Here is a 13,737-nt window from a genome sequence, read left to right as displayed (position 1 = left end):
TCTGCCTGCTCACACCACCAGGCTTCCATGGGCAGGGAACGCCTATGTGTGATTGCTACATCGTAGTACCTCCAGAAGCCTGATTGATGACTTGGCTCTCAAAGCAGCACTGTTGGGATGTGGAGCACACAGAGCAGGAACATGGTAAAAGGGCCTCAGGCCACTGGGGCATTTCCCAACTTCTTCCTCTCTTCTTGACTTCCATGCATCCCCACCATGATCTACCTGTGGGTCTTGAACTGACTTCTCCGGAACTGTGAACTAAGCATAAGCTGGTTGTCTCTGGTAGTTTCTTATAACTATGGAAACTGGTACTGTGGGCTCCCTGAAGACAGAAGCAGGGTTCTTGGGTCACTTGTGACACCATGGAATGTGGATTTTGAGGGTGCTAGAAGGACTGACTGGGCTTTTAAAAGCATGGTCATTGCACCACAGTGTGTCAGCTCCATCCACAGGGCTCAGGCTCTGTGGCTTGAAGGCTTGGGGTTTAAGGAGGACCCCAGAGCCCAGAAACCGTTATGAATGGTTTAAGAGAGGAACACTCTGTTTTGGTTTTCAGATATAAGTAAACCCAATACCATGTTCGCCCGGCTTCTCACCTTGTGCGCTTCACGGAGCCAGGGTACTTATGGAACGAACTGACAGGCAGGGCACACCCGCCCAAGTCCACAGCCTTCTCTATGCAGTTATGAACTGATGGGCAAGGGTGCGCCATCTTAAGTCTTCAGCACACTCTAGGCAGTCTCTAGGCTTCGTCCAGTCAGTACCTAATATTCCTCTCCTATGGCTTCAGCGTTGCTCTAGGCATGGGGTGGGATGGGGGGTGTCATGGAGGGCCTAGGCCTAATCCTTCTAGCCATACATTCCTGCCCATCTCACAAGGGCTTGCTACCTGTGGACTCCAGTAGCCCATCCACATGTCAGTTATCCAGCACCCTGCTGAGGAGGAAGGGCCACCCTGGGTCAGCCATCTTGGCTGCTGGGGAGGCAGGAAGAGGCTCTGTTATTCTCTGTTTGTGCCTGTTCCGGGAAGAGAGCAGCTTTGCTGTCGTTTTCCACAGAACCCACTCTATCAATTGCGAATCAAGAGTTAAGCGAAATTTTAAAATTAAATCTGAAACCACAGGATATGTACAAGAGGGTGAGGATTATGCTGGAGTTTTTATCAGCCGCAGCTGCTCCATTATGTCTGTTTAGGGTAGAAATGGGCCTTTGAAATGCACGACCAAAATAAACACCCAGGCAGCTGTAGCTGGTGTGGGTAAGTGAGCTAGCGAATGGATCCAGCCAGGGAGGCCACAGGTCACAGTCGCCTGCGTCAAAGGCAAAGTAAATAATCCATGCATTCATCTGACAGTGGTGCCTAAAGAGTAGGCATCTTCCCAGAGGAAACCCTATCAGCACCTAGGAATTACAAATTTTGCGGACTGTTGCAATTCATGCAAAAGTCATAACTTTTTAAAAATACCAAATATGGAATTAGAAGTGGCGTTGCAGAGAAGCCCTGCAGAAAGCATGGTGCCTCTATGCAGTAGTCTTCGGCAGTAACCGTTTGTATAGGCCAGTATTTACAGAGAGCTTGCTATCTGTCCTTTGTTTGACTCAGTGATAAGCATACCGAACTGAAAATGGCATTCACATTCCTCTCGGTGCTGATTAGGGCTGTCGACTTGAAAGGATCTAGAATCACCAGAGCCTCTGAGCATGCTTGCTGGGGGGCATCGTGATTTTATAAATAGGCGCCATTCCCTTGGCTGGGATCCTGGACTGTGCAAGTGGAGAAAGGGGGCTGAGCCGCAGCGTGCGGTCATCACTCTCTGCTTCCTGACTGTGGGTGCGATGCAGCCAGTGCTGTACTTGTGGAATGAACTGATAGGCAGGGCTGTTCCACGTCCACAGAACTAGCTGCGCAGATCTGAGCTGATGGTCAGGGATGCCCCACCTTAAGTCCCCTGCACATTCTGGGCAGTTGCGTCAAGAACCAGTCACTTTGACTTATCCACCACGATATACCCTAGAAGTGTGAGTCAGAATAAACCCTTTCTTCCTTATGTTGCTTTTGTCAGGGTATTTTATAAGTAACTAATATAATTTCCCATAGGAGACCCACCATTGGCAAGAAAATAAATAACTAATGTATTCTCATGTAATGGTTAATGCATTTCAATAATGAATTTATTACAATCATTAAAACTTACTGATGTCACATGTATAAATAAACTTTACTCGACTTAGGGTTAATAAGCCTTGTATATTTTTTATTTGAATTTTTATTATTTTAATTATTTGGGGGGTGGGATATGCACATGAGTGCAGGTATCCATGGAGGCCAGAAGATGGCACAATTCAGGGAGCTGGACTTTCAGGCGATTGTGAGCCACCTGACATGGATGCTGGGAACTGACCCTGGGTCCTCTATGAGAGCAGCAAGTGCTCTTCAGTGCTGAACTCTCTCTCCAGCACAAACCTTACTTTTTTTTTTTTTTTTTTTTTTTTAATAAATCCACAGTCATTTCTGAAAAACAAAACAACAAAACGAAAACTTCCATAGAGGGAACTAAAAGCACAAGAAGCCCTAAGAGACTTTGATTTTCCTCACCCGTGTGTGTCAGCGTGCACAAATACATGTGTGCCTCGAGCATGAATGTGCAGTGGCTCACTTCCTGGGTGGAAACAGTTTTAGAAATTAAAGGCGAGGTTATCAGGCCAAACTCTTATTTCAAGGGAAAATGTTAAAAACGGCTCACGCAGAGGGCTGGCATTTGTGTCGCAGTCTGAGATAATGGAATTACAACTTTGAACAGTGCTGTCCTTTTGGATGTAGTTGAAGGCACTCTGGGAAGGGGAACTGCTTTCAAAGGCACACTGGATTAAAATTGGTTCGGATGGTCTCAGAGAGCTCAGCCAGCATGGATGTTCTTGAAGGTAATGACCCAGAGAAGAAGTGATTTGTGCTCACTCATAGTTTCCCACAGCGGGAAGCACAGGAAGAGAGAAACAAACCCGAAGGGCCAGATCCACACAGAATGACTGCAGAGGGACTTCCCACAAACATTTGCTCCCAGAACTGCTCAGGTTCGCCTGGAAGAGGGCGGATCTGACAGGGTCCGATGATTAGATTGCAGAGTGCAAGCTGCATCCAAGGGCAGCCTGGGGTCCTGCTGCCACACTGGTCGCTCAACACCTCTGTCTTCTGGCAACATCAGTGGTGTGTGGGGTCCGGGTAGAACCATTTACACCTTGCACTAACATCACTGTGTCTAGAAGCCTGTTCTGCAGGTCATAAAGCGTCCTTTCTGGGGAGCACCTGTTGCTGGTCCTCAAGTTTGGAACTGTATTGGTTTCCGTTTGAGACACAAACTTTCTGTGAACTAATATTTATGCTCATTGTTTCTTATGCCAGGAAGGGTGACCAAACTCAGCAGAACTCGCCCGGGTTTGTAGACAGTAAACAATGACTGCTAAGGTCCTGGTTCTGCTGAGTTCATTTTAATTTTTTTTTTTTTTCAAAATATGGTTCCTATCAGCGAGGAATGCTTTAGGCTGCAAGTCATATATGACTGAACCCCCGCAACTTAAATGTATTAAGGTTTATTTTTCTCTCTCACACACACAAATGAGGAAAGGCACAGCCCCAGGCGCCGTGGCTTCTCGTTGGTGATATCCACAAGCTGAGGTACCTACCTCCTGATTTTCTGTTCCAGTGTCTGTAGCAAGTTCCTGGCTCTCTTCATGCTTGTGGCCTCCTGGTCACAGCAGACACCTGTACCTCTAGCATCACATCTACGCTCCAGGGTTCTAAAATCCAAAGAAGAGCAAAGAGCTTGAGAAACAGGGCGTACTTCCCATGGCCTGTTCTTGTTATATAGAAAATAAAATGATCTCTGGAGACCCATCTAGCAGTCATTTACATTTGAAGTTGGCATCAGGAATCCCACTGCTAACACCAGTTGCTGGCCGGGAGAGACAAGATTCCCAGTGACAGGCTAGAACAGGGCTTCTCAACCTGTGGGTCACAAACCCCTTTCACAGGGGTCACTAAGACCATCTGCATATCAGGTATTTACATTATAATTCATAACAGTAGCAAAATTACAGTTATGAAGTAGCAACAAAAATAATATTATGGTTGAGGGGTCGCCACAACATAAGGAACTATATTAAGTGGTCGCACTGTTAGGAAGGTTAAGAACAGCTGGGTTAGAAGAATCGCAACTTAAACATCTGACTGAGGTGAGAGCCCACAGCTCCCAGATCTAGAGACTATCAGATCTGGGCAAGAGTGTTTTGTTGCACGAGGTGGGGACACAATCTTTGCCTTCCTTTTCTGTCAGCACAGGAAGTGCTACCATCCTCTGCTCAGAGGGTCCTGTCTTTCACACAACACTTGTGAATGGTTTGGAGTCATGAACCTCATGGAGAGGGGGAACCACACTACTTAGCCGAGCTCTGAGCTGAGACCGGTCATTTTGAGGAGAGAGGGGCTTGAGGTAGAAAAGGAGGTCATGTTGGAGAATGGTGAGGTGACCCTGTCCCCAGGGGTGGGAGTTGGGGGGCAAAGGGAGGCAGCCTGAACTTCTCAGCTGAGCCTGCAGCTCATCCAGCCTCCCAGGAAGCATGAAGCTGGCCTGGGTGCTCATGAAGAAGCTGACCCAGGGTCAGAACCTCTCCCAAGGTGGACTGATCCTGAGCTGCTCTCAAAAGCAGAGACAGGAAACCAGATTGAACCAGTTCCAGGAAGGACAGGGGCCTGAGCTTCCACCTCCCTCTCTGCCTTTCTCCCTGTGTGTCTCTGTGTCTGTCTCTACATATTTATCCCCTCTCTGTGCCTCTCTGTGTGTCTCTCTGTTTCTGTCACTCAACCCCATTTAAACATCTACCCCAAGCAAGCCTGCAGCCCGCTTACTGTCCAGGCGTCTTCCTTGGTCTTGCTGCCTATGCTAAGCCCTGTGTTAATCAACAGCCTAGTGTTTTCAAAGATTTCTGTTTCTGTGGTTTCTCACATGATCTCTTCCCTTTTCCAGAGGTCCCATCTCCAACACGGGGGAACAATTTCAACATGCTCTTGGAGGACACAAAGACCCCGGGTACATTTGTTCATGCACATGTATGTCCACATGTGAGATGCATCCCCATGCACTGACCTTTTAAAGGTCATATCTATCTATCTATCTATCTATCTATCTATCTATCTATCTATCTATCTATTTGTGCGTGTGCGTTTTGTGTGTGAACACTCCGTGTGCACATACACGTTGAGATCAGAGGACAACTTGCAGGAGTCAGTTCTTTTCTTACCATGTGGATCCTGGGGACCAAACTTAGGTCATCAGGCTTGGTAGCAAGCCCCTCTACCCACTGGACCATTTCACCAGCCCTGCACTGGCTTTGGGGGCCTTGATGAAGTGGAGTCCCTCTCCACTTCCTTGATTTATATTCTATTTCTGCCGGTCTCAAAAGAGACATTCTTCTCAAAACATCGGGAAAGTTTTTGATGAAAACTTTACTATAGTTGCTTCTGTTCTTGCTGTTAGAATCTTCAGGTGTAACACCCAGGGCTCTTGTTTCATGCGCTGCCCAGTAACACAAGCCCCAAACTAAAGTCTTCTTGGAGATGGTTGGGCAAATCCCATTTCTACGTCTCCGTTTCTATTCTGAATTAATCAGGAAAGCTCTACAGGAAGAAGAAAAACCTGTCAATGCAGGGAGGAACCTTTACGAGCTGGAAAGTCTCTCATCGTGAACATAGAAAAATCAAGCTTTGATGGTAGGAGGCACATGTCATTGCTCTTTGGGCCAGGACACCTTCTACCTGGTTAGATCTGGCATCACAGTCCAAGGGCCACATCTTCCATCTGTGGGTAAACCAGAAGAAAGCATGGCTTGTGAAAAGCCCAAGAGAGTTAGCAGGTAGACATCTGCCCTGTCCCTGAGACTTCCTTATTAGCTATATGAATTAGGAAGCCACTTGGAGTCTCTGTGTGCTCATCTTTCTTCTTGGAAAACAAGAATAATAATGGGGGACATTATTTAAGACTGTAGCAAAGAGTCAAGATGATCCATATATAAAATGTCATATGCAAGCCTGGCATGCTCTTGGGACTATAATTCATGTGACTCTTCCTAAAACCACTCAGAGCGGGAAGAGGAGACTCTATGGGTGCAAAGGAACTATCCAGTAGAGAGGATTCCTGAACTCCTAGCCTCAGGACGACCCCCTCCCCTTCTCAGAAGTCACCAGGGTTGCTCTGCTGTCCCTCAGAGCAGATGAGACTGCATCAGGTCAGCTTGACACTCCAGATGAAGCACTGGGAGACTTGGGAAGAGGCTGCACCCCGTAACAGAGTCTCCTGAAGCATGCTACACAGTGTAGGATCTTGGCTGTGAAGCTGGAAAGTGGATTCTGTCTGAGCAGGACACACGACTCAGCTTCTGACCTTTGAACCCACCTTAAACCCTACACCCTTGCACAAGCCCGGAATGGACCATTGGTCACTGTTCCTGCCACACCTAGCCACCAAAGGCAGATCCTCTTCTAATTCTCCTGTGAGTCTTGCTTGGCACTTCACCAGAACCCCAAGAGATTTCCTAACTTGTTGGGCCCCCTGCACCTGTCTGCAATCTAAGGTACCAATTAGTCAGCCTGTTTGGCTTTCAAACCTATTCATTTCTGCCCTGCACCTCTGTGTAGAGGGAACAGGGACCATGTCTGTGTCAGGGACTGTGGCTAGAATGAGGAGGTTGTCACTCAGCTCAAAGTCAATCAGAGTCATGATGTATGATTCAAAGAATCCTTATGCAATACAGGAGATGTCAAGTGTCTAGGAAAATAAGCCTTTACCCTACAGAAGCTCAGGGCAAAAAGTTGGTTGGTAGACGGGACAGGCTTCACAGTGGGCAGGGCAGGTTTGCTGAGGACAGAGCAGGTTCCATGGTCCACAGGACAGGCTAGGTGGTGGATAGGAAAGACTCCATGGTGGGCAGGGCAGGCTCTATGATTGGCAGGGCAGGTGCAGTGGTAGGCATTGCAGACTTCATGGTAGACAGGGCAGGCTCCGTGGTTTTAGGGCAGACTCAGTGGTCAATAGGAAAGACTCCACTCCATGTTGGGCAGGCAGGTTTCACGGAAGAGAGAGTGTCAGGAGGCAGTGACAGGAATACGCCTCAAAGTTTGAAGCCAGCCAGGTATCATGGTGAGTTTCCAGCCAGCCAGGGCCACATAGGGAGATCTTGTCTCAAAACCAAACAAATGAACAAGCAAACAAAAATATCAAATACACAAATCTGGTTTTTCAGTCTTGTAAACTTCTTGGCACAGGACCAGAAAAATCTATGCTTTACAATATCTCAAGTGTTCTGAGTCACTATTGAAATAGTTCCTACTGATTGAAGGGCAATCACGAGAATCTCAGTCCACAGAACCCTAGCAAAGCCCGCCCATCATTTTGAGCATTTTCCAATGGCTAAAGCATAAAGGTGCCAATTTCATGAAAATAGATGTTCCCCAGCCCCTGCCAGAATAGTCCTGGATTCGGGGCCAGGGGTGGCTCATGTCAGTCTTAGGTCACATCTCCACCAGGCTTCCAGTTGACCTCTAATCCCCATGGGCTCTCCTTCCTGTGGGGTGAATGGTAGAGCTGACCCACCATCTGGTGTGCTGGCACTGAGTGCCAGCCATTCAGTGTTCCAGATGCCCTGTCACTGTGAGGATGCTTACAAGAAATGCAGCCGGGTCTCCTCATCTTCATCCCTAGACTGTAGAAGTACCCCCTGGAATGTGCCCTGAGAGTTAGCCTGCAATTATAAGCAGTAATTGGCCATCCAGTCCCTTACAAATCTTTTTTTTTTTTTAAGAATAAGAGAATTGGAAAGATAACGGTTTGTTCTGGAAGCTGGGGATCTTTGACTTCCATTTGTCCCCACATCTTGGAGTGTGCCCAGCTCAAGTGTGTTCCCTGCATGTGATTGTCCTCAAGAGGACATATTGAAAGTGGCCTCAAGGGCAGCAGACAAGAACACACAGTCTTTCAGGGAAGAGCAAGGATTTATAGGCAAACACAGCTATTCGCAGACTCTTCAATAAAGACATACAACCTGAACAAAAGGTAAGTATTTCACTCAGTCTATGAAAGCCCGTGAAATTTATTTTTTGCAAGCTTTTACAGTCCATGGTCTTCCCTTTCAATCTTGAATAATAGCACTGAATTGAGCTGTAAAAGCTTCCGAAGTTTGAAGCCTTTTGACAAGTTAATTTAGCAGTATGGTAAAAAGTTTTTCCCCAAGACAGAATAAAGCCATCATATCATGAATGTAGCAGTCATCCTGAGGAGAGAAAAGACCATTAGGATTACAGATGATGGGCTTTGCGGAGATAGTTTGTGGTTTCGTGTAATCTACCATCAATATTTCAGGAGAAAGCTGCTCCACTCATCAGTCAGATGGAAGTCAATATCTCCAGTTAAAAACAACACCAGGCCAGATCACATGTATCTTTTATTGGAAAAATAACATTGTCTGTGCAGTTCCTTCTAGAGTTCTTTAGATTCTAACTGCGATGTTTGTGCGTGCGTGCGCGCATGTGACAAAGAAGTCTTCCTTTTTATCTAGCAAAGAAACAAGGAAAAAGAAGCAGCAATAGTTTTGCTTCTCCAGCTACACAGGAATCTCCCTCCCACACCTTCCCTAGCTCCTGGGTGCTGTGACTTCTCGGCACACTTTACTGGCAGTGAAGCCAAGTGAGCTGGCTGCCTGCTTTAGACACACTCAAAGTCAGTAAAAGCTTGTCTCTGGTTTGCTGCTTTGTTGTTGTTGTTGTTTTGTTTTGTTTTTGTTTTTTTAAATTAAAAGTTGGTACCACAAAGTACCTGGCTCCCATTTTCTGATAGCAAAACAAGAAAGGAAACAGAACCGCTGTCTCCCTCCAGCATCTCCGTGGGCGTGACTGACTCTGGGAGAGGGGTCCACCTATAAATAGGATGAATGGGAATGATCCAGCCTTGTCATGATGGAGGAAAAAAGCCAAGAAAATTAATTATATTTAACAAAGAAATGCTTCGGATACCATTTGGTCCTGTGCCCTGAATATAAATCTCCAAATGTTTCTCACTTGAATGTTTAGTGGGGAAAATAAAATTAAAATTAACAAACAGATGCCCCATTGTGTTCACAGTGAAGTCCTCCTGGGGAGCCAGTGGATTCCACAAGATGGCTTAGGGAGGTGACCCCTAAGTTTTAAGATAAAAGATGTTTTTGTCTAAGAAGAGGAACAGGTTTTTGTTGTTGTTTGCTTGTTTGTTTGTTTAATTGTTTGGGTTTTTTTTTCTATTGGGTTTTGTTATTGACTTTGCTTTTGAGACAGGTTCTTGTGCTCCAGGCCTGGCACTAAACTCACTCTGTAACTAAGGATGGTCTTGAACTTGTGATCCTCCTGCCTCCACCAGCAGAGTGCTTCAATTATACACATGGGTGACTGTGCCTGGTTTTATGCAGTGTTGGGGATCCAACCCAGAGCTTCTGCTTGCCAGGAAAAGGTCCTACTAATGGTTTTTAAGTGACTCCTACCTTGGTGGTGTGGGGCACACAGCGGTTTTCATTTTAACAGAGGAGAGATATTAATCGTTCTATTAAACTGGTGTAGGAGGAAAATGCCCAATGAGCTGGGACTGAAGAAAGGGATAACAATTATAGAAGAGATTTAAGACACACCCTTTCAGCTCAGCTAGCCCCGAGTCAGCTTGAGCTCCACCCTCCGTTCCCTGAGGGACTTGCCAAGCAGATCCACGCCAAGACCTGATGTGTAACAGACACCACGCTCCCTGCAACAGCTACCACAGCCTAGGTGGGGAGAGGTCTAAGACGCCTCGGCACTGGCTCAGGTGGATCCCTTCTCACGGCTCCGAGCTTCTTTGCTCTCATTCCGGAAAGGCAGGAGACTCAGGTGCACACCTGTCTGCTGGATCGCTGCGAGGATGAAATGAGGGAAGGTCCAATGGTCCAATGGGCTTGCTTCAGTGCTCCTGCACACAGTAACTGCTGAGAGGTTTAGATTATGACATAGGCTCACGAACGTTGATCACGGAACCATAGCCATGCATCCCTTTCCCTCCACTGTTAGAGGTATCACTCAGTTCATTCACTCAGCCACAGACTAGGAACAAGTCCTTTCCATGACTGCTGTGACTAGAGGTTCAGTAAACATTGCATCCAGTTGTTGTGTAAGCAAGAGTTTGCATTCACCCGGGGAGAATGCCAAGCAGCTGGATCGCTAGGTTCTATGTTAGGTGTGTTTACACCAGAAGAAGCCTGAGATTAAAAAAAAAAAAAGCTCTGTATTTCAGAGCAGTGTGCACACATGCCCAAGAAAGGTATCATTCTGCCACAGCAGCACAGTGCATCTTCACTGGTTTTTGTTTTCTCTTTCCCTGTAGTTTTGTAGCAACTGACTGTGGCTTTAGTTTGCCTTCCCCTAATGGGTAATGGAGTTGGACAATGATACTTTTCTTTACGGTTTCTGTTTTTTTTTCCCACTCTGTATTTAAAATCTACTCACAGATCATAACCTATTCCTCTCACACTGCCTTCTAAAACTCTAAAGTTTTACTTTTCTCATACAGGTTATTTTTCTTCCAAGTTCGCCTGTTCGGGATGAAATAGTGCTTTTACTCATCCTTTCGGTAGGGATAACCGCTTCCACAAGCCCAGTGATTTAGTGGTCTGCCTCCATTGCTCACAAACACGTGCTCACAAACGTGATCACGAATTCCTATCCTTGTTGTGTAATACTTCACTTTTTAGAAGCATCACTCGATTTACTTAGCCAAGGACTAGAAATATCTACATGCTCCCGGATACAATCTCTGTCACAGGTCACTGTCTTAGTTAAGGTTTCTATTGCTGTCGAGACACCATGACTGTGGCATTTTTTTTTTTTTTTTTGGGTTTTTCGAGACAGGGTTTCTCTGTGTAGCTTTGCGCCTTTCCTGGAACTCACTCTGTAGCCCAGGCTGGCCTCGAACTCACAGAGATCCGCCTGGCTCTGCCTCCCGAGTGCTGGGATTAAAGGCGTGCGCCACCACCGCCCGGCTGACTGTGGCAATTCTTATAAAGGAGAACATTTAACTGGGGCTAGCTTACAATTCAGAGACTTAGTCCATTAAATGGTGGGAAGCATGGTGGCATGTAAGCAGACATGATTCTGGAGAGGTAGCTGAGAATTCTACATCTGGATAGTCAGGCAGCAGGAAGAGAGAGTGACATTGGGCCTGGCTTGAGCATCTGAAACCTCAAAGCCTGCTCCCAGTGACACACTTCCTCCAACAAGGCCACACCTCCTCCTAATAGTACCTCTCCCTACGGGGCTATGGGGACCATTTTTATTCAGACCACCACAGTCACATTTCTGCATGCACACGTGCTATTGTTTGGACTTCTCTGTCCTATACTTCTCCGTCTGTCCATCTCAGGGCAACCCTTTCTAGCCACATCCCTAAAGCTTAGGATGGATGGTGACATCTGATCAAGATATATTTCCTTGGTTATTTACCAAAATTGCCTGACCTACTTCCAGAATCAGCTAGCCAACAATAATATGGTTTCATGATGCAGCAGAGAGAAGGCCTGCTCACAGTTTCTAGTCTTTTCATCTACGGACATGGGATTTCTTTAACTGCACCCAAGATGCTGCCAATTAAAAGCTATACCATTATGAACTCTGTTTTGAGGAAAAGAGCAAGTACTGCCAGCTAATTTATGACAAGAAGCTAAGGCAGGGTCAATTTGAAGTTCTCTCTGATTTCTGAGATGTTAAAAATATTTTTTTAAAACATGTTTTAGAGTTGATGAAATTTAGTAACTGTCTCCAGTTATTTCAATGGTTTCATAACTCTCCATCTGCACACAACTTCTGTTATATCTAGCTAGGTACTATAAGGCTCTTGCATTGTAAATGGTGTCTTTACTTATTATTAACTTAACAATAACTAACTAATTAATTAATTGGTTAGGTTTTTCTTTTTGACAAGTTCATATTGAATATTGCTAGCTGGCCTGGAATTTGTTATGTAGTCCTGGATGACCTTGAACTTGCAGAGATTCTCCTGCTTCTGCTTCCCATGCTGGGCTCACAGGTGTGCATCACCAAACTCAGTTTTTATCTTCTTTGAAATTCTGGACATTCCTAACGGGTACCTAGGAACACAGTCATCCCAACCTTTCCTCAGTTGTGGCGTTTGCCCACAGAGGCAGGGCAGCTGACCTCTCAGCTTAGCACATGTGGTGAGCTGCAAGATGCCAACTCTCCCAGCATGCTAAGATCTGTGGTGGCCTTGGGTGCCTGCAAGGCCAGCACTTGCACATGGCTGCATCTCTGTGGAGAGCACGTGCTTTCTCACAAGGGTTCCAGGAGTGTAGGACACTTCTAATCTTTGGACATTGATATAAGTATGTTGCTTTATTACTCACATTGTGTGTTATCAGCTATAAAGAAGCTAATACTCACCATGCTGTGGGCTTACGTGTTCCTCCTTTGAACCATGAAGCTTTGGTTTATGTCATCATGAGGTTGAATACCTACCATCACACAGTGGCCATCTTTGTCTCCAACAATCCTTTCTTTCCTAGAAAATTCCAGCAATCTTCTAATAACAGAAATGCTTTCAAAAGTTTTGGCTTAAACATTCTGTTTCATTCCTCAGACCACTGGTGTTTATGTGTTATCCTGTTTGGATATCACTTATAAGCAGTAGTTGGCTTTGATTTTTAAATCCAACTTGACAAGCTGTCTTTACCTGGCAAATTTAGTCAACGGGGTTTCATTGTGATTTATTGTTATTGTGGTGGTATATGGGAGATTAAATAACAAATCCAAGGAACTCTTGGAAAGGAAGTACTTTTTAATGTACCTTCGACAGAAAGGGTCTAAGCATAGAGCAAAGGCGTATGTGGAGAGATGGCTCAGCAGTTCAAAGAACTTACTGCTCTTACAGAAGAGCCTGGTTAATTCTTAGTCTCCACGTGGTAACTGACAACCATTCTCTAGTTCCAGGGGATCCCATGTGTTCTTCAGATCCTTCAGGTCCTAGGCATACACGATATGCCCACACATAGACGCAGGCAAAAACACTCATACATATAAAATAATAATAAATAAATCGTTTTTTTGTTTGTTTGTTTTGGGGTTTTTTTGGTTTTTTTTTTTTTTTTTTTTGGTTTTTCGAGACAGGGTTTCTCTGTGTAGCTTTGTGCCTTTCCTGGAACTCACTTGGTAGCCCAGGCTGGCCTTGAACTCACAGAGATCCGCCTGGCTCTGCCTCCCGAGTGCTGGGATTAAAGGTGTGCGCCACCACCGCCCGGCAAATAAATTGTTTTAAATGACCCAATCATAAGCAATTGCTGTCCTCTTCTCCCATAGGCTGAGAATCACCCCTTTGGTTAATCTCCCACCTCATGGGTTCAGAACACATTGTATCTAAAGAACAACTTGGGGCTTGAGACTGCCCCCTTTCCTGATTGTGGGCTCAGTCACATAGCAAACGCCTGTAACTTTCCAACTTTCAGGGTTCTAAGACAAGCAGGCACTGGCTGCCAGCTAGGGGAGAGAGGGGCATAGAGCCTCCTGCTGCCTGTAACTGACCAACTCGAAGCACATCTCATATTGAAAATGGACTCTAATAATGTAGTCTTACATCATTTGATGTGAAGTCCCCCATAGGCTCACATATCTGGATACTTGGTTCCTGT

Source organism: Peromyscus eremicus, chromosome 13 (genome assembly GCF_949786415.1).
Source record: "Peromyscus eremicus chromosome 13, PerEre_H2_v1, whole genome shotgun sequence".
NCBI lineage: Eukaryota > Metazoa > Chordata > Mammalia > Rodentia > Cricetidae > Peromyscus > Peromyscus eremicus.
Note: the sequence above shows the minus strand (reverse complement) of the source record.